This window comes from Eumetopias jubatus, unplaced genomic scaffold (assembly GCF_037043125.1).
Source record: "Eumetopias jubatus isolate StellerSeaLion01/CBP00866 unplaced genomic scaffold, mEumJub1_p1.0 scaffold_15, whole genome shotgun sequence".
NCBI classification, from domain to species: domain Eukaryota; kingdom Metazoa; phylum Chordata; class Mammalia; order Carnivora; family Otariidae; genus Eumetopias; species Eumetopias jubatus.
This window is the reverse complement of record NW_028274821.1, coordinates 15,878,991-15,906,989: the sequence shown is the minus strand read 5'-3', so window position 1 is coordinate 15,906,989 and position 27,999 is coordinate 15,878,991.

Genomic DNA, 27,999 nt, shown 5'->3' with positions numbered 1-27,999 from the left:
GAGATAAACTGACAAGGAGGCTGAAAGGTCATTCTCGAGAAACAATCCAAATGAGTTCTTACTACCTAAGATGTCCCAAAAGATTCTATAGGAAATGAAAGTAAAAGTGACAGAAAGAGCAATGGTGTTAATATGTTTCTAAAGTAAAAGGCGTATGCATTTCCTAATGTGTGCAAAATGGATACTCTCCGTGTAATGTCTAGCCCTCTGGTGGCTTTCAATAAGTGCTTAATAATGGCAAGGATAATGCGATTATTATCCCCCCTCTGCACTTTCAAGAGCTCTCTGAAGTGAGGGCAGTCTATAATCTCTTAATATCTCCAGGTGACTGTGTTAAGTAGCATTACCTGGACTAAGGAAAGACATGCAAACAGGAAGATCAAGGTCATAGACGGTTACCATTTGTGCTTGGGTATTTTGTCCCGCAATTTTGAATTCAGCGAGTCCTCTTGTCACACAATCATCTAGAGAGCTAGGCCCAGGAGAAATAGAAGTAAGCAATTAAAATCCCGTTTGCTGCCCTAGGCTTGTTTTGAGTTCATTGTTCAGCAGATGAGCTAGTTCAAGAGTTTCACTTTCAGCAGTTCATTTGATTGAACTTGGGACCAATAAAAGCAAGAGAACAGATAAAGCAAGAGGAAATAGCTGTGGCTTGGGAACATAACTAAAACTGGTAGTGATAAAAAATAATCTGTAAACTGACAGCTCCTAGATTGCTTTATTTTCAAAATTGTTAGATTGTGGGAAGGTACTAAGGTCTAACTTTGGCCCATCTTCATTACCTGGGCCACTTTAATGTGTCGTGTCACAGAACACTGGTGGCGCCAAGAATCATCACGGTCTTTTCCTCCTTTCTTTCAAGCAGTGGTCTTGACAAATTGCCCCAAGATAGGTCCTCGGCCAACCTTTCATCTTCAGTTTGATCCCCAATAGTCATGGTGAGCTCCTAACTTTCAGATGTGCATTTTATTGAAAAAAAAATATGAATAAATAAATTGGATTTGAGAAAGTGATGAGACTAAGACATATAGCATCTCATACCATAACTGCTTCATGATGGCTGAGAAGACCTACAGCACTTAAAACTTTGGTGAGAAAGGAAATATGGGAAGAAGATATATAAGAGAAGAAGACATTTGATATTTCTTTTCTTAAAAGATTTGTTTATTTTTTGAGAGAGAGAGCGAGAGCGTGCGGGGAAAGGGGAGAGGGAGAGAAAAAAATCTTAAGCAGACTTCCTGCTGAGCATGGAGCCTGACCTGGGGATCAATCTCATGACCCTGAGATCATGACCTGAGCTAAAATCAAGAGTTGGATGCTTAACCAACTGAGCCACCCAGGTGCCCCTAATATTTCTAATCTCATGCTATTGAGTGAGATTGTGAAACTAGATATCCTCATTAAATAACTCTTGTAGTGTGATTCCTGACTTGGTTTCTTGTTTTCTTATAATAATGTGTTCCTAGGTAGGACATATGATTTTATTTTAAACATAAAGAGTGGGTATGGTAGACCGCTTCTGAGACAGCCTCAACTGTACTCCACCTCCTGGCATCCACACCTTGGTAAACTCCCCTCCCACAATAAATAGGGATGACCTGTGTAACCACCAGGACTTTGAGGAAATGATTTTGAAATGTGACTTCCAAAGTTAGGTAATAAGAAAATATTGAGACTTCCATCTTGCTTCCTCTTGAATGACTCACTCTGAGGGAAGCTGGCTGCCATGTGGTAAGGACACTCAAGCAGCCCAATGCAGAGGTCCACATGGCAAGAGATTGAGACATCCTGATAGTAGGTGGTGAAGAACTAATTTGGAAGTGCATTCTTCAGTCCCAGTCAGACTTTCAGATGAGTGCAGAACCAGCCAACAACTTGGCTGCAACCTCGAGAGACTCTGAGCCAAAACCACCCAACTAAGCTGCTCCAAAATTCCCGAGATGCAGAAAAAGTGAAATAATAAACATTTATTATTTTATGGTACTAATTTCTGGATTACTCCACAATAGATAAATACAGTTGCTAATAGGAACTATACCATCATTTACTGAGAATAATTATAGTCATAGTTGCTTTGAAAATACTTTCATAATTTCAAGTCTCTTAGCTTTATTTTTAATATACCCTACCCTTTTTTTGCAAGATCCTTTATCCTGCTGTTCCATTCACCAAGGATGCTTTTGCACTTTTCAAAATTGCACCTATGTTTCTATGCTTGCTAAAATTCCAAATTCCCTCTCTGTGTACCCATCTGCCCAGTCTGACACAGGCTCATTCCTGAGAACTCTTACATACTTCATTTGTGCATATCTTATAGCCCATCATGGCTTTTAATGTTTTGTCTTCTCCTCTTAACAATAGCCAGATTAATATTCTTAAGACCCTGGGCCTTGATCTCCCTGGTCTTCTATGCATGGTGGTTACTAGTCCTGAGAGTACTGTTGTGTAAAAAGTAGACTCTGAATTGAGACCAAGCCATTTCAGAAATGTGAATTGCCTCATCTATGGAATGATTGTAAGAACAATGAGGTGTCAGTGTTATCATGAAGATGTAATGGTGTAATTTAGGAATAATGCCTGCTACAGTGTTAACATAGTGTAAAGCATTCAAAAGTCAGTATAACATTAAGCTGTTTTTATTTTCTCTTTATGCAGTATATAATAATATCCAATATTGATTATTTCTTGACTATTTCTTACATGTCAAGCTATGTTTTAAACTTTTCATATTGAGTATCTTATTTAATCCTCCCACAAATCTTATGCAATATCAGCATTCGTATGAAAAACTCAGAGCATAGAGTAGATGCAAGGCTTACCTGAAATCATAAAACTGGTAAGTGACTGTCTGGATTAGTAACAGCTGTTCTGAGCCCAGAGGCCAGTGACTAACCAATTTTACATACCCCCCTGCCCATAAATATGAGGTAAACTTTGCTGGACAGATCCAGGAAGTGTGATTTACTTGAATATATTTGTTGTTGTAAATCATTTATATTTTTTGTTTACTCACATTAAGTAGGAAACAAATCCATGTAAAAACAAAAAATATGAGGATAGAGGTATAAACAGACATCTTTTATATGTTTCTCGTAGGAGAAATCTTTTGCAAATTTAGAGCAGCCTCTAGATAGAGACTCACGGGAACAAGGATGGTCCTTGGTTATGTAGGAAATCATTTTTTATTAGGAAGTATAAAACTATATCATGCAGTTGACTGAAGGAAGTCATCAGAAATGGAGTTGAGGAGTATGCTACAGCAATTAATGGCACATGTGACAAAGCTGTTTTGACAATCCATTTGTAAAACAGCAATAGTAATACCAACAACTATATAGATTATTATGAAGAGTAATTGACTAATCTTTCAAAAGCCTCTTATACACTACTAGGCTCACTCAATAGATGTTAATCCTCTTATTTCCACACTGCCAATGGGCTTAGTCAGGATAGGATAGGTTATGCTTCAGTAACAAGAAACTCCAAAAATCTCAGTGGCTTAAAAATAATAGAGGTTTATTTCGACCTTGCACAAAATCCTCTACAAGTTTGTGTGATTCTCTAAGCCAGCTGTTGTTGATGTTATCATTTATCATTGTGCTTCTATATCAACATATGCTTTTAAGATTGTTGAGGTAGAGAAAGGAAAGTTCCAACACCAACAATTAAATGCTTCTGCCTAGAAGCAACATATGCCACTTCCAATTTAATTGCATTAGTCAAGCAATGCATAGATCCATGCTTGACTTATAAGGATCTGGGATGTACAATACTTTCAAGTGCCATGAAGGCAGAGAACCAAAATAAATATTGAGTAGCTTTATCACTCCCACATCATTATTGTTTTATTTGAATTTGTCCGCAAGATGATTTGCTCTGTTGTTGATTCAAGGTCACAACGATTAGGCTCTAGACAATACTGATTATAACTCCATGTTTTAAATACAAGGAAAAGATAATTGTTAATTGTGTGTTTTGTTAATTAAAAAGTGAAACATTTGCTATAAATCATTGTTGCTTTCATGAGTGAAAATTTACCTACAGCATGTGTGTAAATAAGTGCATGTATACCCACATGCATGCAATCTTCTCATTCCATAAAGAAAAATGTCAAAGTGATGGATGAGCTTCTAGAGTCTCTGCTTCCAGCTCCATGGTATTTATAATAGTTGTCCTTTTAGAGAAGGAAAAAAAAAGTTTCAAGGTCATGTACAGAGATTCTCTTGCTAAATATCCATCAAAATTAGTTGGGATATCACAGATGAGTTCCTTTTACACTGAACCAGATCTTCACGCTTCTGTTTTGCAAGGTCAGACAAGGCTCCACCTATGGAACAGACCTTACTGGAAAAGAAATTCAACATATGTAATTGTCACATAAGATAAAAATGAAAACATGATCTTCTATAAAACATGAACTTCAAATACAAGTTGGCTTCATTATGACTTCAAACAATCAAACATGCATACTACATGTTAGTATGATACCTTTAGAACAGGGTTTCATGTGATGTTTTTATATATTTTTGTAAAGATTCATTTATTTATTTTAGAGAGAGACCATGTGAGCAGGGGAAAGGGCAGAGGGAGAGAGAGAGAATCTCTAGCAGACTCCCCCTGCCAGCTGCAGGGCTCGATCTCACAACCCTTGAGGTCAAGATCTGAGCGGAAATCAAGAGTCGAATGTTCAACCGAGACACCTAGGTGCCCCTCATGTGATTTTTAATATCTTTTTATAACCCCTATAAGCCATAATATTGTATGGGAATAAACACTGCAAAAAGTATATCCTATAACTGACTGGTATATCCTTGACCAATGCTATTCTCTCTTGTTCCCCTGAGTGTACTTTTCTCAGCTCTTGAAAAACCAAACCATCTCTCATCCTTCACATTGCTTTAACATCTGAATGATGATGTATGACTTATAAGATAAAGTGAATGCAAACACGCATCTAGATGTATGAAGTGATTTCAATTTGTCTATATTTTATCCAGATAAAACATTGTGTTTTATTTAGAGAGATTTCTTTTCTAAATAATATAAAATGTTTTTAGGAACCCCAAGCAAAATTTTTTTCATTTCTCAATAAGTATAATAAATAACTGTGTATTATATATACACACATATATTTAATAAATGTACATGTACATATTATGTATATTAGTAATTATATCAAGTAACTACCTTATTAAAAACAAATAGTGGATTAATTATACTTTTAAAAGAGATTAGTGTACTGTACATCCATTATGCATGAATTACTAGTTTCTAAATAATATATAGTCATTAGGAGCAATGTGAAACTGTGACAAATTGAACTCTACTCAGAGGTATTAATGACAATGTATTGTGAGATACTCATGCTAATTTTAAAATGCTGTGGCTTTGGGGGCACCTGGGTGGCTCAGTCGTTAAGCGTCTGCCTTTGGCTCAGGTCATGATCCCGGGGTCCTGGGATCGAGCCCCGCATCGGGCTCCCTGCTCAGTGGGAAGCCTGCTTCTCCCTCTCCCACTCCCCCTGCTTGTGTTCCCTCTCTCGCTGTGTCTCTCTCTGTCAAATAAATAAATAAAATCTTAAAAAAAAAAAATAAATAAAATGCTGTGGCTTTGGAATGAATTTTTTTTTAAAGAATATTTTTGATACCCTGGTGTATAGCTTCTGTGGGGTTATTTGACAGATGTCCTGTGAGTTCTTTCAAAGCAGGGGATGCAAGCATAGTGCTCCCAATAGGAAAGTGTGAGCAGAATGACTTTTGGGCAGGTGGGTGGAGAGGTTGGCGCTTTCTCGGTCCAATTAAATGGAATTTTAAGTTGTGAATTTGCACACAGCTGAAAAAAGGCAGCTAGGTGGAAGTTTGTTTTCATTCTTAAAGTGAATCTTGTTCTGCCCTTGATATACTCATGCGGTGCTCAGAGCTGCTAATGAAGAATCTTTCCGTAATGTGAGAGGTTGGGACACATGTTCCTGTAGAAACATGTTTCCCTCTCAGACCGAGGTAGAGAATAGCCAACACAATTGGCTTCAACATGACCGAACTGACTTTCTAAAATATGTGATTTTTCTCATGATGCATGGGAATTGAATATAAATGGTTTTGACCAGTGACTTTAGCTCTAGTCAAGATGGAGTAAGCACATTCCACCAGACCCCTCCCACTAATTACAACTAAAACTGCATCAGAATAAAATAACTCTCAGAAATCTCTACCAGGTAGAGAGTAAAAGGTGGACTGGCTAGGGATGTCCCCAGTGAAGAGTGCCAGAGGGAAAATATGTACGTCCTGGCGTGGGTGCTAAAGCAGCCCACAATTCAGAAATTTCAATGAGCAAAGGAAAAATAACAAAACAAACCAAACAACAATAACAACAACAAGAAAAGTCCCAGTCTCTCTGGCCAGAGGACTAAAGACAGGGTAGTTTTGAAGTACAGAGGCTTTTGATTATATAGCCACTTTGGAAAAAAGTTGGGCAGTTTCTCATGAAACTAAATATGCACTTATTATATAATTTAGCATTACTACTCTTGGATATTTATTGTAAAGTAATGGAAACTTCTGTTCACACACCAGAAAAACTCATCACTATGAATGTTCATAGTAGCTTTACTTGTAATCAGTAAAAACTACTAACAAGCTTTAGTTAAAAATATAAATGAGTCTATGATGTTGTTTTTATGTGATGTTATATTTGGCCTTTACTTTTTCATAAACAGTTGATTACAATGATTAAAAATATCTGAAACCTCATAGGAGATGATTTTATTATACTGGTATATTAATAAGCAACATTATTGGAAAGTCAGTGCTCAAATCCACTAAAAAAAATGAAGAAAGAAAAGCACTGAATCTAAGGTATTAACATTTAACTAAAGTTATAATCATCCTTGTATATTTTGGCCATCAGCATCGCTGTCCAGGGCTATCCTTTGCAATAATGATATAAAAATGAATAGTGCTATAAAATGTCTTTTTCCCCCATATTTCTTTTTAACAGAGTTCAAAGAACATGCCAACTCAAAAGATTTATTGGCAATAAAATGTTGTTTATCCAAAGCTCCAATACTAGTAGCTTCATCAAAGTTATGGCAAAAACATAACTAAAAGAGACTCCAGTATGAGGAACACTATCACAAGGAATTTTCTCCCTATAAAATAGCATTAATGTGCTCTCTAAAATTATCTGCTCACTGTTTATAAATGAATCTCAGCTCTTTTGTTGTCTCAGTGTTGCTAGTTTTGAAATGATGTGGTCAGGTAGTTACTCTAAGTGATGAGGCTAAGTCCTATCAGACATAGTAGGAAATACTAGCTACTGTTGGGTCCCTCCAGGATTTTGCATTTTGGATGAATAGATTAGCACTTAGAAAAGTTACTGGTATTAAGCAAATGCTTAAATCTATATTATTTACCTTATGTTCTTAGCATTTAGGAAGGAACTTGTCAAACCATAACTGTCGAACATGTATTTTTAATTGTACTGTAAAAGCTGGGTAGTCCTAGAATTAAAAGGATTATATCAATAAGGAATGGAATTATTTTAGAGTATTGAATAATAACAACACTACAATCAAAGACGCCATCTGAAAAGGTCACTATTTCTATGAATTTATAGTTGCTGGTTAGTTTGTTAAAGTAACAGCCTTATCACATTATGGCTATACTTTGCTCTATGTAATGATATATTTTTCAACAGTGAAATATAGGCTTGTTATAATCTGAGATTGAAACCTTTATCGACTTTTCAGCCAAAGTCAAATAAATAACAACTATGAATGAAATGCCAGAGGTTTACAAAATGAGAGTCTTGGACTGGAGATTTTTCTAAATTTCAAAATCTCAGTTTGGAACTAAAAAATAGACTGCTGTTATATTCTTTTACAACAATGATTTTACATGCACAGGAAATTATCAGCTTCCAAATGGCCCCGAATTTGGGGGGTTTGCTGTCAGTGGACACTTGCTGTGGATAAAGTTATTTCAGTGGGAAGGTAAATCAAGCCAAGGGAATAGACACAGTGCTGTAGAAATCATTGTGTTCGTTTGAGAAAGTTCTTACCTGCTTCTTCCTGTGTAGGACTATAGGAAGTGAATCGCCAAATTACTACAGATACATTGATTTAATTTTAAAATAAGCTGGGGGGGTGCCTGGGTAGCTCAGTCGTTAAGCGTCTGCCTTTGGCTCAGGTCATGGTCCTGGGGTCCTGGGATTGAGCCCCACATCGGGCTCCCTGCTCAGTGGGAACCTGCTTCTCTCTCTCCCTCTGCTTGTGTTCCCTCTCTCACTATGTCTCTATTAAAAAAAAAAATCTTAAAATAAGCTGGGAAAGATATAAAGAAATGTCAGAAACCTCAACACCTGGCTAGGGTAAGGTGAGGAAGAAACTGATTCCTTTAATAAGTCTTGTATTTTTGTTTTGTTTTTTTTAATTTCACACTCATATCCTATTCACTGCATAGATTAAATCCAATGTCATGGAAATAAATAGTTACAAAATTCACAAGAAAACTAGTCTCCTGATGTCTAATCCAGGGCTGTTGATACACTAATGTGCCATTTCTTGGATTATTCTCAGGTACCAATATTTCATCTTATTTATTTTATAAATAATTCTTATAAGAATATGGTATTGTTCTCGTGCCTTGAACCTGCTGGGTATTTCTTATTTACCTTGAGAGGTGGGTAAATTAAAGAGTTGGTGAGTCCAATTTCAGCTGTCCTTCATATAATTTCACTTCCTGAGTGAACTATTTTTTTTTTTCCTTACAAGAATACGGTATTTGGTCCTGTCATTCCTTTGTTGAAATCCTTCTGATGCCCCTCTCCTCCCAGGCAATTCAAAATAAGGTCCCATATAAAGGAGGCATTACATTTCCTGCTAGCACAAGTTTCTCCCCATCTGTTCCCTACTCACTTCCTGCCAGTCTCCCCTCCCCTGTGCTCACTGGCCTCTTCAGTGGTCCTTAAACCAAACAAACATGCTCTTACGTGATAGCTTTAGCACCTGTTTCAACCACTGCCTAAATGCTTTTACCAAGGTGTCCATGTTTCAACTCTTCACTTCCTTCAGATCTTTTTAAAAATGCCACATCAGAGATTCCCCACCCCCAAGAAGTATCCAGAAAGGAAAGCAGCCTGTTGATACATTTATTTAAGTCTGGTGAAAGCCGTATCAGATTTTTGACCTGCAGAATAGGAAGCTAATCAGCTCGTGTTTATTTAAAAACCAAGTTTGTGGAAATTTGTTATGATAGCAGTAGAGAACCAATACAAGGCCCTAGACCAACGGACACATGGACATTTCACCAGATGGCAAGTACTTGAAGCTTGGTGGGATTCTTTTTTTCCTACCCTCTGGCACTCATTTGTCTTTCCAAGGTTTCTAAAGTCATGCTACCTACTCTTCACCAAGTCCAGACAAGAGCATATTATCCATGTAATGGACCAGTGTGGTCTCCTGTGGACTGCAGGCAACTGATAACCATGGAAATTAGAGTATCACAGGACTGGAGAGCTGATACAACTCTGAAGTAGGACTCTGGAGACGTACTGCTGGTCCAACCAGGTGAAATACAACTGCATCTGATTCTTCTTCTAACAGAAATTCACCAGCTTGAGACTATGTCTGTATACCAGGTATCAGAGGAATGTGTTGATTTACTCGGGAAGTAAAACTATATGAAGGACAGCTAAAATTGGACTCACCAATTCTTTAAGTTTACCCACCTATCAAGGTAAATAAACAATACCCAGCAGGTTCAAGGCATGAGAACAATATTGTTGAATTCTCAACACAGAGTCATCTAATTAGATGACATTCTTAAATGTCAGGTGGATAAGATGACTCATTGTGGTCCTTTTTTCTGCACCTGGTCATATGGTCGTGGTCATTATTTATGACTATCTTTTTTTTTTTTTTTTTGCACTATCCGTCCCACATTCCTTTTGCTCTCAGCAAGCACCCACATTGTGTGTGGTTTCTTGCCTGGTATGATGGTGACCACATAGTGGTCATTAATTTAGAAGATATCGACATCCTAAAGAACACTATCTCAGGCTTGCAGGGAATTAACTCCCAGACGGTGCTGTCATTGAATCTAAAGGTTCATTCCACAATTCTTGTAGCTCATCTTCTTCAGAGTGTTGGACAACATAGCAATATCAGTTAATCCTGTGGGTGTTGGTATGCTTCATTTTTTATGTACAATTCCTTGGTCAGAAAACAAATTTCTTCATCCTGCATGGAATATATGACAGTGACTAAGGCATTCAGTTAAGTCTAAGGATAGTGGTTTTGCAAGAAAAAAAAAAAAAAATCTGGGCAAGGAAAACGAGTATTTATCCAGAAGAGGTGTCTACTCCAGAGAGAATAAAGTGCTGCCCTTCCTGTGACGTAGGAGGTCTGATATAATCAGCTTACCAGCAGGTCCTGCCTGACCCCTTGGAGAACGGCGCCCTGTCAGACACTCAGTGTAGATCTCTCCTGTTGGAAGTTTGGGCATTCCACAGTGGCTGTAGCTATTGTGGCCTTTGGAAGTGGAATTGTATGTTGCATGAGTGACTTTCAGGAGAAGCTGGTATGCTTCACCAGTGCTAAATATCCTGACTCAGGACATGGAGAAGATAAAGGAAAGCTGGTGAGGACTGGAGAAGGTTCTAGAAGCTGCCTCACACCAAATAAGGGAGCTATCAAATCAGGGACAGCTGCCACGGTGCCTGGGACCTTTCATCAACCAGAGCTCAAGAAATGTGGCTTCTGCCTCACTTCTGGGCTTCCTTCTAAAGTGTCTCTTGTAGCCAACACTGACTAGGAAAATGGAATTCTGGGAAATATATCTGTGTGTTAGGTTGACAAATTAAACAGTATTTTACTAATTTTTTTATACTTATTATGCTTATTTTTCGTCATTTGATGTTTCTCTTGAGAAAATGAAGAGTATCACCTGGACATAGAAATGATGGATTGAGTGCATTAAATGGATGGCAGTTTTTTTGGTCAGTGGCAGAAATGAGGGCAATTTTGGGGATTTTTTTTTTTATTCACAAAAATTACAAAGAAGGCCACTACTGATTACTAAGATAGAGTAATACTTTTGGCCTCTGAGTAAAAATTAGGTTGTCTTAAGGCAAGTATTAGCAAGGTGCCTTATTTAGAAGAAACACAAGTCTGATATTCCACCAAAGTCCTTGAATCTTATTATTTGATTTTATTGAGGTTTTCTTATGAACAGATTGAAGGTTATATTTTAGACATCACTCAGAGTCTGAGAAGGGGATTCTTGTAAAAGCACTTACTGAGGGAGAGAGTCTGGAGGTTTCTTTTGAAACTAAATGTATTCTTGCCATATGATACAGCAGTTGCACTCCTTGGTATTTGCCCAAAGGAGGTGAAAACTTATGTCCACACAAAAACCTGCACAGAGATATTTATAGCAGCTTTACTCATAATTGCCAAAACTTGGAAGCAACCAAGATGTTCTTCAGTAGGTGAGTGAATAAATAAACTGTGGTACATCCAGATAATGAAATACTGTTCAGCACTGAAAAGAAATGAAATGTCAAACTATGAAAAGACATGGAGAAATCTTAAGTTCATATTACTAAGTGAAAATGCCAATTTGAAAAGGCTACATATTATATGATTCTAACTATATGACATTCTGGAAAAGACAAAATTATGGAAACGGTAAAAAGTTCAGTAATTTTCAGGAATTTAGGGATGAATAGGCAGAGCACAGAGGATTTTTAGAGCAGTTAAAATAATCTGCATGATACCATAATGGTGGACTTACGCCATTTATACACTTTTTTCAAACTCATAGAATACACAACATCAAGAATGAACCCTAATGTAAACTATGGACTTACGATGTGTCAGTCTCCGTTCATCATTTGTAACAAATGTACCCTCTGGTGGGGAGTGTTGATAATGGGGGAAGCTATGCAATAATGGGAACAGGGAATATAAGGGAAATCTCTGTGCTTTTCTTTTAATTTTGCTGTGAATCTAAAATGTCTTTTGAAGTAATGAAGTCTTAACTAAAAACAAGGCAAACAAAACTCATAGACCGTATTTCCAAGTTCCTACTTGTAGTATCTGCTATAATTGTTTACTCCAACACACAAACACACACACACACACACACACACACACACACACACACCACACACATACATACCTCTTTCTTGCTGTCATGATGCTATTTGTTGTTAAAACTCCGACTTTGTACCCTTTCCTTATCCCATGTACTGCTCACACTCTACTTAACCATTTTCAAGGCCTGAGCTCCTGGCATATTGGTTCTACCCACTGCATAGAGTGTCTTGGGGAATGTGGTCAGTTTTCTATTCTGACTGTTTTATTGTGTGAGGAGAACTCACTTGGACTCTGGTAAAATACTTTTCCCATCCCACTCAGTTCTAATTAAAGATTGCACTAATGCAAAGTGGGTTGAGAAGGATCTGGATAGTCATTGGGTATAGATAGTGTTCTTAGTCCACACTAATCTTCTTTCCTGGTCATACCTCAGGAGGCCTGTCTACATTATCTTCTTACTCTCCAACTTAGATAGAGCTTTGCATAAATATGTGGCCAATCCATGTTTGTCAAATTGTCAGAACCCTTCAAATATGTAGAATCCCGAATACCCTGGAGACCAGGCCTAAATTTGGCAAACTCTGATTTTTGGGCAGACTATAAAAAGTGAACAGCTCATTCTTTTGCCCAGATCTAGAATGTTCATTGATTGGTTGCTGCTATGTTGTGGCAGAGTCGTGGTTGACCACTTTAAACAATTTATAGGCATAAATTAAATATTTATTTTTGCCTATTTTGTTCCTGGTTTCTTTTTGAGAATAAAGAGACTCTAGGGATTTCCTGATTCAGTTGTTATCTTCATTTTGAAGAACAGTGTTTTGTTTTGTTTTACTTTTTTCCATCTAAAAGTTAAAAATATACTCCTAAACTCATAATCCCCAATAATGTAATACGAACTGGGCTTCTAAGCTCCAAAATTGTTTTATTTTGTCATTTACAAAGTCATCCTGGAAATATTTGTTTCCTTGCCTTGCAAATACTGGCTAATCATATTGGGTTACTGTGACATATAAGCAGAGAAAAGATTATTTTGGTAAAAATTAAAAAAAATAAACGAAGTGATTTTCCTCTATATTTTCAGGGATTAGTTTCTTGACTAGTTCTTTGACTAGTTTAAAACAGGATGGCAGAAAGTATGCTAACATTAAATCCACCCCCCTATTTTAAAACAGAGAAAGATGATGCTTTTTTGTGTGAAATTGATTTGAAATCTTTAATTTTCAACATTTTAATGATGCCATGTATTGCATTTGAAAAAATAATACTACCTTTAAGGGGAAAGGAACAGTCCTTTGAAACAATTGCCTTGATATTGACTTCTTTCAAAGGTCAACTTTCTTTTTAATACATTGGAATAAATGCATTGCATGCATTTGAAAGGACTAACATGTAGTTGCAGAAAGGGTTTTTAATTGACAGATGCTCTTCATGTAGGAAGAACATTTGCCCACATGTCAAAAAGTTTAACTCATTGCAACACAAAAGAGAAGCATGGTTTAGCTATGTCTACAGTTTTGTTTTTTGTTCTCTCTTGTCATTTCCCAGCAGATTCATTTCCTTGACTTCAAGGGTTACTTCTGTAAGTTTAACAAACATACTGTAATTTCTCCTCCTCCCCCCACTTCCAACTTTTCATCTCCATTTTGGACATTTCCAATGAGTGTCCCCACCACTGCCTCAAACCCAAGATTTAATATCTTTCTCCATCAAACCAGCACAAACTGTTCTTGTCATAATTTCTACTAATAATCATTAGTCACTAGTTATCTAAGATTCAAAAGTTTGAACAATTTTTTTTCCTCCATATATGATCACTCAAGCCCTGTTCATCCTTCCTCCACTCTGTTTTTTTTTTCTTTATTGATTTCTTACTTTCTGATCTCAGAACTATCATTCTTACTCTAATTTCTCACCTCACGTCTAAACCTCATACTATACTCTCATTTCTAAAATCTAATCAATTTTCACATCACTGTGCTATGAAAATCCTCAGTTTTATGTCCCATCCCCTATTGAGAAAGTTTTGAGGAATCTCATATTCTAAACTATGGGAGGAAACCAGATGCCTGAACTCAGCAGGTATAGCCCTTCCAAAATGTGTCCCGTACTCACTTTTCCCACATTATCTTCCCCTTCTCTCTAATGAAAACCTTTCTACCTTCAGGAAGGCTAATTCTCTCACTGTCCCCTAAGCATTGTTTGCCAAAACTCTACAGTAGTTTCCACCATTTCTGTTTCCTTCTGACCCATTTCACCCTGGTTTCTAACACACAACAGAAGTAAGTAAATCACTTCTGTATACTTCGAAACAAATCATCATGTTATCTTGCTCTTGCTTTACAGATTTTATCTTAGAAAAGTATCCATAATAACTACTTTTAACATATCACATCATTAGATTCTAGGAAAGTGTATTTTAAATAAAGAAGATATTTATCCATTTTATATATTATAAAACAAATGAAGATCATTGAAGTTTGGTGAATTGAAACATTTTTTGATCTAATGGTTCTTTCTTTTCAATTGTCCTCCCACTGTCATATCAGTTACATTTCACACCATTTACACCTGTTGCTACCTGGGAATGTCCCTCAGTTCACAAACTTTCTGACTGGTGTGGGGCAAGGGAACTGTGCTTTCCCACATAACTAATTTAGCAAAGGGTTAGTACAATTCAAAGGTTAAGAACTAGGGCTAGGGATCAAATAATCCTGAGTTTAACTCTCAGATCTATCACCTACTTGCCGTATAAACTTAGATAAATTATTTAATGTTGCTAAACTCCAGTTTCCTTGTCTGTAAAATGGTGATGGTGATAGTGCCTACCTTATAGCTGGATTATAATGAGTGTTCAATGAGATGATGCAGGAAAACACTTAACATAGTGTCTGCCATCCAACAAATGCTATTTTTATTACTACTTGCAACTGACAATGGGAGGAGTGGTTCAGAGAGTGAAATCTATTTTTGAAGCAGATGTCTATGATCCAGAGATATTTAAGATTGTTTAAACCATAGATGATGTATAATATAATGGGAGAAAATCCATAATGATGAAATGTTAGTCACTTTAGTCAACTAGGATGACAGTTTTTGAAAAAGATATCTTTTTTATTAACGTTAAATTCTGACTTAAATGCATTATGGAACTGAGTTAACTGTATTCTTATTATGTGTGTACAATCAGGTGATGGTTAATTTTATGTATCAACTTGAGTGGGCCATAGGATGTTGAGATATTTGGTCAAGTACTATTCTGGATGGATCTGCGAGGGTGTTTCTGGTTGAGATTAATAGTGAAATCCTAGATTGCATAAAGCAGATTGCTCTCCCTGATGTGGGTGGGCCTCATCTAATCAGCTGAAGATCCAAATAGAACAAAAATGATGAGAGGACACTCTGCTTGCTTAACTATTTGAGCTGAGGCTTAAGTCTTTTCCTGTCCTCAATCTGGAACTTACACCACCAGCTCTCCTGGGTTTCCAACTTGCCAACTGCAGAACTTGGGACTTCTCAGCCTCCATAATCATTTGAGCCAATTCTCTTTCCCACTCTCTCTCTCTCTCTCTCTCTCTCTCTCTAATGCTTGTTTTATGTTAGGCGTAGTGCTAGATATTACTAGAAAGGAATCCATAAGAGAGTATTTGAGCTTATGATATGCCTGTTGAATGAATGAGCAAAGGGACTTAATATAAGCAGAGATTTAAAACAAACAAACAAACAAACAAACAAAAACCATAGCACTGAAAACAGAGCCACAGTCTGAATCAACAGAACCAAAGGGAGACGTGGCATAAAGAAAAATAAGGCTAAGAATCTGGCTCAACTCAGGAGCCAGAAAGACTCCCTTTTTGAGGTTTGGAGCCTTCATCCCTATGACAACTAGAGGGAAAAGGAACTAGGAGAAGAAAAGGGGACTTTTTAACCTCTAAGAAAAAAAATCATTCTGTGCTTATGATTATTTTTCTAAAGACAGTTTCTCTTACAGTTCTATCGTGAACTTAATTAAAAAAGACATGTCAAAATTAACTCTTATTTTTTGGATATTTTTATATTTTTATGTAATATTAGTCTTATTTCATAAATCTTTTCAGTTCAAATAAAATATAGCTTTTACAAATCAAGGAAACATGGTCTAAATATTAGCATCTTCCCAAAGTATGGGATGATTAGTGAAAGTACTTGGCTTGAATTCTTAGGTAAGTTTATAATCTGTTTATAGAATCTCTGTTCTTTTTTGTTGTTGTTGTTGTTATGTTAGTCACCATACAATACATCATTACTTTTTGGTGTAGTGTTCCATGATCCATTGTTTCCGTATAACACCCAGTGCTCCATGCAGAACGTACCCTCTTTAATACCCATCACCAGGCTAACCCATCCCCCCACCCCTCTCCCCTCTAGAACCCTCAGTTTGTTTCTCAGAGTCCATAGTCTCTCATGGTTCATCTCCCCCTCCGATTCCTCCCCTTCATGTTTCCCTTCCTTCTCCTAATGTCCTCCATGCTGTTCCTTATGTTCCACAAATAAGTGAAATCATACGATAATCGATTGACTTATTTCACTTAGCATCATCTCCTCCAGTCCCATTCATGTTGATGTAAAAGTTGGGTATTCATCCTTTCTGATGGCTGAGTACTATTCCATTGTATATATGGACCACCTCTTCTTTATCCATTCATCTGTTGAAGGGCATCTCGGCTCTTTCCACAGTTTGGCTATTGCAGACATTGCTGCTATGAACATTGGGGTGCATATGGCCCTTCTTTTCACTACATCTGTGTCTTTGGGGTAAATACCCAGAAGTGCAATTGCTGGGTCATAGGGTACCTCTATTTTTAATTTTTTGAGGAACTGTCACACTGTTTTCCAAAGTGGCTGTACCAACTTGCATTCCCACCAACAGTGTAAGAGGGTTCTCCTTTCTCCACAACCTCTCCAACATTTGTTGTTTCTTTCCCTGTCCATTTTTGCCATTCTGACTGGTGTAAGGTGGTATCTCAATGTGGTTTTGATTTGAATTTCCCTGACGGCTAATGATGAGAACATTTTTTCATGTGTCTGTTAGCCATTTGTATGTCTTCTTCAGAGAAGTGTCTTTTCATATCTTCTGCCCATTTTTTGACTTGATTATTTGTTTTTTGGGTGTTGAGTTTGAGAAGTTCTTTATAGATCTTGGATACCAGCCCTTTATCTGTAGTGTCATTTACAAATATCTTCTCCCATTCTGTGGGTTGCCTCTTTGTTTTGTTATAGGACATAGAATCTCTGTTCTTAAGCGGATTCATTTAAGCCCCTTTTTCCCTAATCTCTAGAGAGGTAAAATGGGGTTCCTAAAGGCAAAATAATGCCAAGAGCAGTTCTCTTGACATTTTCAAGGAAATGTTGGGCTATTCTGATGGAACTTTGGAGTTGTGTGGGGATCCCATCGACCAGTTCAGGAAGTGATACGAAATCCAGATAAAGCAGATCAGGCAACCTGCCTGCCAGATGCTTATGTGGCTTTGACTTGCCTGGGGAAGCAGAAAAGAAAGAAACAAAGTGGCCAAAATTCTTTCTCAAAACAGCCAAGAACATTCCATTCATTGGAGGCCAAAGCTTGGGAGGCCTTTTATTTTAGTACTGGTAAATTGTCTTACATTGCTGAGGTCATTTATTTTATTTTACTTTATTTTATTTTGGTCTGGTTGTTCGGGACACTGTGTTTGTTTTTAGTTTATGATGCTTGTTTTATCTCTTTTTAAAATAATCAAACAACTGTGTCTTAACATAATAGAAAACAAAATTCTAACATATTTTTGTGTTGCTAACATGACTTTTCATGTTGTGCCCCTATAAACTTTCCTTGGATAGCTAAATTAATCTAAATGCATCCATTTGTTACATATCAAATGCTATCACTGTAATTTATGTATCAGGTGGTCCTTAAGGTTAGCTTTTCTTGAATTCAAAATGCATAATGTATTTAGTATGTCTTTCCTTCTTAGATTGATGCTACCTTTGAATACTTTCGCAAGGCTAAGCAGAAGTGATTATAAAGTTCCCAGCCCCAATGCAGAAAATGTTTTTATTAGTGACAGATCATTGATGCCACCATTGGAAGGGTTTGATAGTGTCTTCTGGATTTGCATAAAAATCATGGGAATGTGGATGCTCTCCCAGATATTCATGAGGTCATTCCCTCAAAATGACTTAACATACACCTACTCCCAGCCAAGAATAACTGAATTATATAAATATATATGTACATATATATTTATTCCATAAATTATATATAAATATATATTCTAGAAATTATATAATTATATACCAAAAGCTATATTTTATGTATATATAGCTACTTTTATAGCTAGTTTTAGTCCCTTAAGAATATGAGAAGTCTTGAGGATAGTTCTAATGATAAATTGTAGGAATAAGAACATGAACTAAAAATGTATAGCCCTACACTGTAACTGTGCTGTTGTGGCAAGAATGTTTTCTTCATACCTGGGCGTTTTCTCCTTCTATGATCATCAGTTCCAGGTAAAAAAATATGAGGGCTTGTAATCAGAAAAAAGTGATGAACCCTATTTATTATCTTAGTGTTCTTCTGGGAGTAGGATGTTTTCTCTAGATACAGGCTGTCTTTTCTAGATAATAAAAAAGTGGAGGGGTGCCTGGGTGGCTCAGTTAGTTAAATGTCTGACTCTTGATTTCAGCTCAGGTCATGATCTCAGGGCTTTGAGATGGAGCCCCAGGTGTAGCTCAGTGCTGAGCATGACGCCTGCTTAAATTCTGTCTCTCCCTTTCCCTCTGCCCCTCCCTCCCTTTCCCCATACCCGCAGCTCATGTGCAAGTGCACTCTTTCTCCCTCAAAAAAAAAAAAAAAGGTGGAAAAAGAAAGTGAAATTACAATTAAGAATTTTCAGTTAGTGGCTTCCGATTCTAAAAAGGGCACTAAAACACAATTAATTAACCCAATGAAATATTGTAATATCATATGACAAATATTTATTGAGGAATCAGTATGTTTTGGTATTGAGAATACAGAATGTATCATTCAGGTCAAGTTCATGTATGGATTTCAGAAATCCTAATGTTGCAATAACTTAAGATAGATGTTTCCTGCTATCACACGTAAAAATCTCAGCTTCTTCTATCTTGCTGCTCTGCTGTTCTCAGTATGTGACTGCTGGCTGAAAAGCTTCACCCATGAAGACAGTATTTTGGCCAGTATGATGAAGAAAAATATGAAGGAAGGACACACCTCCATCTCCATCCTCATCTCTAGGAATGCTTTCCATGAGACATATAGAAGGCCTTTACTTCTATCCCACCGGCCAGAACTTAATCATGTGATTATAGCAAGTTTAGGGAAGGCTGGGAAACGCTGTCTATTCAGATTGTTTATGTTTATAGCTAATATTTCATAAAACCTTTGAGGAGGTCAGTCTATTTGACAGATGCTCATGGAAATTAGGGAAATGGGTTTTTGTGAATATGTGAGCAAGAAGTCTAAAGTGGAGCGGAGCACTGGATGACTATAGCATACTTGTGGCAATTTAGATTCAAGAGTGATTGTAGGAGAGTGAAGGACCCTACTGTAATAGAAAACTCCCTTGAAATATTTGTCTTCTGGAGCTTATCTTCTTTGCTCAAAACTTGGTGAATTCTTGGAGGTATGAGTTCGGTTGGAGAGAATATATCTTCCTGTCATTACTATGACATCCTACTCCTCCAAAGGACTGAGGTGATGATCTGCAGGAAGGGAGATCTAGGAAGCTAATTGAATTAGAGATGAGTTTGTTAAAGAAAATAGGGCTTCTAGCTTTTTTAGTTAAGTGATCTACATTGGATATCTTTGATGTAGTTAATCAATACTTTGAGTTAGAACAAAGCAATATTCCATCCTTCATATTTCAAAACATTAAGTTAAAGACACAGAAAATTCTGGATTTTAAATAGAGATTTATGTAAATAATATTTCAATATAAAACCAAGTTCAAGTGTGTCTTTGTGGATTGGGAGCTTTACCATTTTCAAATAAATGAAACAACCCTATTTAAGTGACAATGCATACATATCGAAGCTCTGTATATATTTAAATTTTAATTTCACACATTATCCAGATGAAGAGAGGAAATATTTTTTAGTCATCAAGTCATCATGTTTAAATAATGTCAGATGTAATAAAATATTAATGAAATATTGTATACTTTAAGCACCATTTACTGAGCACCTAGCACTGGTCATGTGAACATACTACATTGAATGTTAGAGACATGAGTTGAAATAAACCATACTTTCTGCCCTAATGAAGCTTATAGTTAAGTTGAACAAAAGGTAAGATCCAGGATAACTAATAATATAATGCACTGCCGGATAAAAGCCAAATTAATAAAACATATGATAAACAAGAAGAATCCAGAAGGATCCAGAGGAAGAAAGATTATTTTAAGCTGTGGTGGTAGGTCTTCAGACAGGAAGTTTATCTTGATATATTTATTGGAATGTTGGTAGAATTTAAATAATTTTTCATGTATGTGGTCATTTGAAAGCAGAAAAAAAAACTTTTTTTTAAAGCACTTTGGATATAACCATTCTGTAGTTACAATACTTGAAATCATGTTTATTTCTTGAAGCTAATTTATATTCCAAATCTTTTGCAAGTACACAATGATCGGGAAGTTAAGAAGCTCAGGATCAACTGAATGTGTAATTTCCATGCTGACTATTGCTGCAATGAAGAGCATAGGTACTGATCCCCATAAAACACACCATCTCACTGAACCAGATACACAGTACCTAGTGTGTAGTATCTAACAAGCATTATTGGCACAGAGTTGTATTACGAAGCCTAATTAACAGAAAATAAGCTATAACAATAAATCATTAGGTGAAAAATGAAACTGATGAACCAATCCCTAACTCTACCAGATTTCTTTTGTTTTCACCTGTTTTTACCTTGGTCACACTGGCTGAGTATGAGTCAGCTTGTTTCTTCCTGAACCCACTGTAAGAGGATGGAGATGTTCTACTTACTATTCTGTGCAATCTGTAACCAATTCTTGAGTGTCTGCCATGATCCTAAATACATGTTTTTCTCTTTTGATTACTTTGATATATATGCCAATCACAGGTCGAAGAGGAAGAACAACTTTTTCAAAGGGAAAAACTCAGTTTTGATTCTGCGCTGACATCCTGTCTCTGTAGTGTCATTTCTAGCCCTATTAAAATCTCATATTCTACAATTAAACCACAAGCTCCTTGTTTAGGGTACTTCTGGTGTCACATTAAGTCTACACTACCAATTCTATCATGGATAATTGCATGCTGAATCATACTGAGTATGTAACCATTATATATTAAGAAGCTAGATAAGATCTTTAAGGCTTTTCATCGTTAGATCTTGAAAAGCAGAGATATCTCTTTCTGCAATGATGCATTTGGTATAGGCAAACTTCATTTTCACAATCAACATACCTTATTTGCCAAAGTGGCTTAATCCTGCCTGATCAGGAAAATAAAAACTTTTCTTTTTTTTTTCCTTAGAAAAATACATACTGACATACTTTGGTAATTTCAATATGTGAAATGTCAAACTACATGGGACTTTCTGCTCGTAAGAAGATAAGAGATTGCACTGGGAGACATAACACAGTGACACAGTGTGTGAAATAAAGTATCAGAACTGAAAATCAATTCTGTTAAGTTCGTAGGTGAGGTCTGATACAACATTTTTAATGACCACACTAGGTGGTCCATGTATCTTCAGAGCACAAAATCCTCATAGTGATCACAAGGAAACCATGGAAGTAAATGAGATCTTTTTTAAAATATGGAGTCATTTTTAACAAGACTAAGTTTATGTCTGAAATAAAGAGAAGCTAGTATTTCAGGTATAAACCTTGAATGTTGAATTATGTATTTGTATTTAATATTTTGAAATTCACATAATTTGTTTTATTCTATGGTGCTTTAACCAGCAAAATCATCTCTGACCTCATAAGCCAACTTGATTTAATTTCTTTTTTTTTTAAGAGAGCATGGGAGAGAGAATTTTAAGCAGACTCTATGCCCAAGGACAAAGCCTGACATGGGGCTTGATCTCACAACCCTGAGATCATGACCTGAGCTGAAATCAAGAGTCAGATGCTTTACTAATGGAGCCACCCAGGCGCCCCTTGATTTAAATTTTAACTTAAGTTTGTTATTAATGATGATGAAGAAGTGAATTTAAAAAAGTGAAATCACAAAATACACTGGGATCAAAAACATCATGTACATGTCCATGACCTGGTGAACACAATGACCGAGGCATTGACATGCACCCCATTGCATGTGGTTGAAGCTACAGGCTGGCTGGACTCTTGATCTGGAAGCAGCAGATGGAGAATGAGATGTGCCTCTGCACTGTGACATAGGTTAAGTATTTTGCAAGACAAAGGAGACTGGAGTCAACCTTCAGAACTAGAATAGGGCTTTCCCACTCCAGGAAATAAGCTGAACAGCCTGTTTCCCTGCTAGCCAGTGCTACAAGTCAACAGAAAGCTATGGACCTGAGAAGGTAATGGATGAAGACAAAACCAGACATACAGGAAGTGACTTGCTGACGGAATCACTGATCTTCAAGATCACCTCGGTGTAAGAGCCCATATGCAAAATCATCCTGGGAAGTGGCCAGAGAGGGAATGGCAAGTATAGGTCCTGGAAACAAAAAACAAAACAAAACACTAGACCAGAGGGGTGAACACAAAACAAAGGGTGAGGAAAGGGAGAGGGAATCTCTCTCTCACACACACACACACACACACACACACACACACACTGTGTAGTGTTAAAAAACAAAATTCAACCAAGTAAATTTGGAGATCTAATTGACTTTATTAAATGATTCATGAATTAGGTAGCATCCCACCTAGCAAGTAGAGGGGAGTCTCAAAAGAGTTGTACAAAATGGAAGGTTTTATAGGAAAGAGAGTGGGGCAAGAAAATTATTTGAAAAAAAGAAAGGATTATTCCAAGTAAGGTCATTTTCCCTTGGTGGGGGAGGGGGGTAGAACAGAAGGTTTTGTCATGCAGATTCCTTCTGGGACCGGAGAGGGCCCATGGGATAGATTACCTCACTGGTGCTTAATGAGAAAATTCCTGACTGACCAGTTAAAATCTACATTTCTGGGGAGGTTGAAACTGCAGTTAGATTAGGCATTAAGCCCTGGTTTGGTGACTTGGCCTAAGTGATGCTATTTGGCCCTGTGGCTTTCTTTTTAATAATAGTTATAATATATATCATATACATAATGCATATATCATATATGTTATTATAAGATAATATAAAATACACATGAATATATATATATATATCAAATGAATTAGCAGGTTCTGGATTTGAGTAGCTAAATGGAGAGATTAACACTAAAGATATAACTGTAAGGGAATCATGCCTACTGATTTTATTTGAATCTTTAGTACTACTGGATTCAATCAATTCAGGAAGGGCTAAAGAGAGAGAGAGAGAGAAAGAAATGAAGAAAAGAAAAAAAGAAAAAAGAGAGAGGGGAAGGAGGGAGAAAGGGAGAAAGAAAGAAAGAAAGAAAGAAAGAAAGAAAGAAAGAAAGAAAGAAAGAAAGAAAGAAAGAAAGAAAGAAAGAAAGAAAGAAAGAAAGAAAGAAAGAAAGAAAGAAAGAAAGAAAGAAAGAAAGAAAGAAAGAAAGAGAAAGAAAAGAAAAAGAAAGAAAGAAAGGGTGAGTCCTAGGACTTACTATGAAGTAAATATGAAGAGTTTTGACTAAATATGAGAAACAAGAGGAGAATGTGTTACAATGGGCGTATCAAGAAGAAAATCATTACATAGTAGAAAAATCAATAATATAAATAAAATAAAGTTGCACTCATTGGTCCACAATATCCAGAAAACGTTTAGATAAAAAAATTTTGTATAAAAAATCTCCACAGAGCTAATTGTGCATGTTGTTTACTTTGATCATAATTATTACCTAGCTACGGAACTGTATCAACAAAAAATAATCAAATTGCCCAAAAATGTAAGTAATCCCAAATAAACCCTAGTGGTTGACTAAAATTATTCTGTTTTTAGCAAACAAAAAAATGTAATATAACTTACCAAAACTCAAAGACTCCCACAAATGGTGTACTCAAAAGATGTACATATTTTTTATTCATAAAAAGAATAAAAATGTAGACGATGTTTTTGGTTAAATAACAAATTAAAAGAAGCAGAAGTAGGAAATATATTTAATAATGCTATAAAATATCTTAAAATCAACCCCATTATGTAACTCTTTTTTTTTTTTAATATCAGCAACAAAAATACATTAGATAGAATTCTGGAAAATCTAGTCTTAGAAAATGGAAAACATTTATAATAACTAATTTATTTTTTAAATATTTGGAAAAATTGTAAATGGTTATTTGAAATAAAATTCTTATATTTAGGGTATGTGCTATGGTGAGCACTATGAATTGTGTAAGACTGTTGAATCACAGACCTGTACCTCTGAAACAAATAATACATTATATGTTAAAAAAAAAAAAGAAGATAGTAGGAAGGGAGAAATGAAGGGGGGGAATCGGTGGGGGAGATGAACCATGAGAGACTGTGGACTCTGAGAAACAAACTGAGGGTTCTAGAGGGGAGGGGGTGGGGGATGGGTTAGCCTGGTGATGGGTATTAAAGAGGGCACGTACTGAATGGAGCACTGGGTGTTCGCAAACAATGAATCATGGAACACTACATCAAAAACTAATGATGTAATGTATGGTGATTAACATAACATAAAAAAAATCAGCTAAAGAAAACAGATTAAATACAAAATGGAAAACTCTTACATTTACTAAATATGCAAATACTGTACTGATAATATTTAGTAATCTTAAGGCAGGTACTCTCAAATACTGGTAGTCATGTAAATAGTGAAGACTTCATTGGACTATAAATTTGCAATATATATGAAAGACAATTATATGATAAGCTTTGATTCAAAACTCATATTCATCTAGGCAGAGGAAATATTCAAGCAAACCTATTAATTATTTTTATTATTATATTATTATACACTTATTCATCATATTGACAAATTAAAAACACCACATAAAGGTATCATGATGAAGTGGTTAATTTCACTATGGTATATCTGCATTATTTAGTTAGTAAAAACAATGTTATAAAAAACTATTTAAAAAAATAAAGTATAATAAACACACAATTGAACTTTGTCGTATTATTTAGTTAAAATAATTCATAGGATAGTGTACATAAAATATTAACTATGTAAAGGGCATATACCATACGTATACCATACCAACATGCAAATCATCATAAGTCCTAATTAAAGCCAGTAATTGTTTTCTCTGCATGATAAGTTTATACATAATATTTATGTAGTTCTGTTTATTGCTCTATATTTCCTAAATATTTTATGAAGAACATATATTTAAATTCAGAAATAGATAAACACAATGCTTAAAGATTTTAGACAGAAGAAATGTGAGTTGGATTTTGGAAGAGTGAACCAATATACAAAGTTCAATAACTTTATGAGAAAGAAAATAAATTCAATATGATCTGTATAAGATTTTAAATGGGTTGAAGCCCTCATTTCAATGGATCTTTGAAGGTAAAATGTTGGAGCAGTGTTTTAACATTTTCTCCCACGACACTGATAATGATCTCACAAAGTTGTTTATAATCATTTTATTGCATTCATCAGCTGAGACTAATTATAACTCAGATGAAAATCATCCTTGCAGAGTGCATTCTAAATATTAATAAACATAAATAATGCAAGTTTACTATTAAAGCAATTCAAAACAACAAACAGAACCCACAGGGAGTTCCTTAAAATTAATCTGGTTCCACATAAATTCTGTCTTAAAATGTTCAAAGCAACAATATTCCATATCACAGGATATATTAACTTTCTCCTTTTTATTCTGTTTTCTAGTTTTATAGGACAAAGTAATAGATGGAGAGTGGTTGGCAGGTCAGGGAGAGTTTAGTGGTAACTTCTAATGAGGAAAATGGAATAATTTAAATATGAATTGGCTAAGAAAAAACTGAGAACCAGCTCCTCTTGATGTTGCTTTTCTAAAATTCTGGAATGTTATTCGTACCTTTTTCCTTCATTTCCTGGACTGTCAAAGATGGCAGCTATCAAGGATATGGAAATATAATTGTAACTTCAAATATCCATTTTAAATGCATGGATTTCAAATCTCAGATACATTGACATGTTAGTATTTAAAACTTGTAGCTTTTAACAGCATCTCTATTAAATTTTAAGGGGTCTTCATTTTGATTGTTTCAGATTTGAAAATATATCACACAAGCAAAATGATTAACTTTATGACCTTGGGCGAATTAATTAACATTTTAGAGTTGCCATCTGATCATTGGTGATAAGTTTTTCTCCTTCACAAAGTTGTTATTAGCATGAAATGAGATATGATTTGTAAAACACAGAACACAAACTCTATTAATGTCTATCCCTATTATTACTGTCATGTTTCCTTTTTGGTTCTGCATGCCATTACAGTTTATTGCCATTACTTTACTGTTATAGGACTCATTGACTTTGAAGAGACATGTCAATACCAGTCTTAACTCTGCCACTTAATAAGTGGTTTCATTTTGCTCGACCTCACTCTTCATGTGTTAAATGGTATTAGCAGTACCTGACGTAACTTATAGTCACCTATAGCTCCTTCAAATACACTAGAGAGGAAAAAAATAATACAAATATGTGAAAATACTTGTAAACTTTAAAATGCTATTCAAAGGGTAATTCAAATTATAAAGCTGCCCTTTGGTGCCATTTCTGAAGTTATACAATTCAAACACTTTAGTTACAATCCGACATGCAATGAGCAAATGCTTCCAAACATTTGAATAGTACAATATTTACTAATTCTTCAACATATTATAAAGACAACTTCTAGAATTTTGTGGTGATTGTGTTTATATAAAAAGACAGAGATTAAAAAAGAAAACCTAGATGTTTTTTCAGAGTTTCCTTTTGTCGTCCAGAACTATTGGTGTTCTATAGACAAAAATTATGTTTCCTTGGATAATGTCAAGAAGTTTGTTTTCATAAAGAAATTTTTAACCAGCCAAATACAAGAAATCTTAACACTCTCTACCTTGATATTTTTTGCCACAAACCTTCTTATAATTTTTAACATGACTTAAGGAAAGATCTCTCATTTCTTCCCTCTCTATAAAAAGAAATATTTTATCTTAAAAAGGAAAAGCTATTTAGTAAATATGACTACAATCATACGATGTGAAAGTTAAAAGCATTTCAAGTTCAATGAAGGTAATGAATAAAGAAAATCCCAAAACAGAAAGTTTAACTTAAAACGGTTGCTGCATTTCAATGCTTTAGATTGAAGATTGCACATAGTAAACTCTCAGCAAACTTTAAAATCACAATGTCAATGAGAACTGAATTGCTAAAGGTCATATTTCAAGTGAAGAGGAGAAATATCTAGATTCAATGTTTGTATATTTGGTTAAATCATTTAAGTTTTCATCGTAGAAAACAGAAGAGTAACTAACTTACATGATGATTACTTCATTTATATGGATGATATCATTTAATCATTAATGTTACTAAAATCCATACGGTGATGCCATCCTCTTTCATATTTGCAGATTTTTCTGCTGACTGGTTTGATCTGGAAGAATGAACGTCTCTATAAACAGTTCATGTTGAGAACAAGTCTCTGGTAAGTGGTGAAATTGAAAAGTTTTGTCTTTGGTTCCCTCAGATCCAGATAACTGTACAGGTGAATTATACCAAAACTTAAAGGAACAGAGCAACTACGTTAGATATATAGAGTCTTCCGTGAAATATAAGGCTCCCAAACTCATACTATGATAAACTCTAAAATAAGTCAAATGG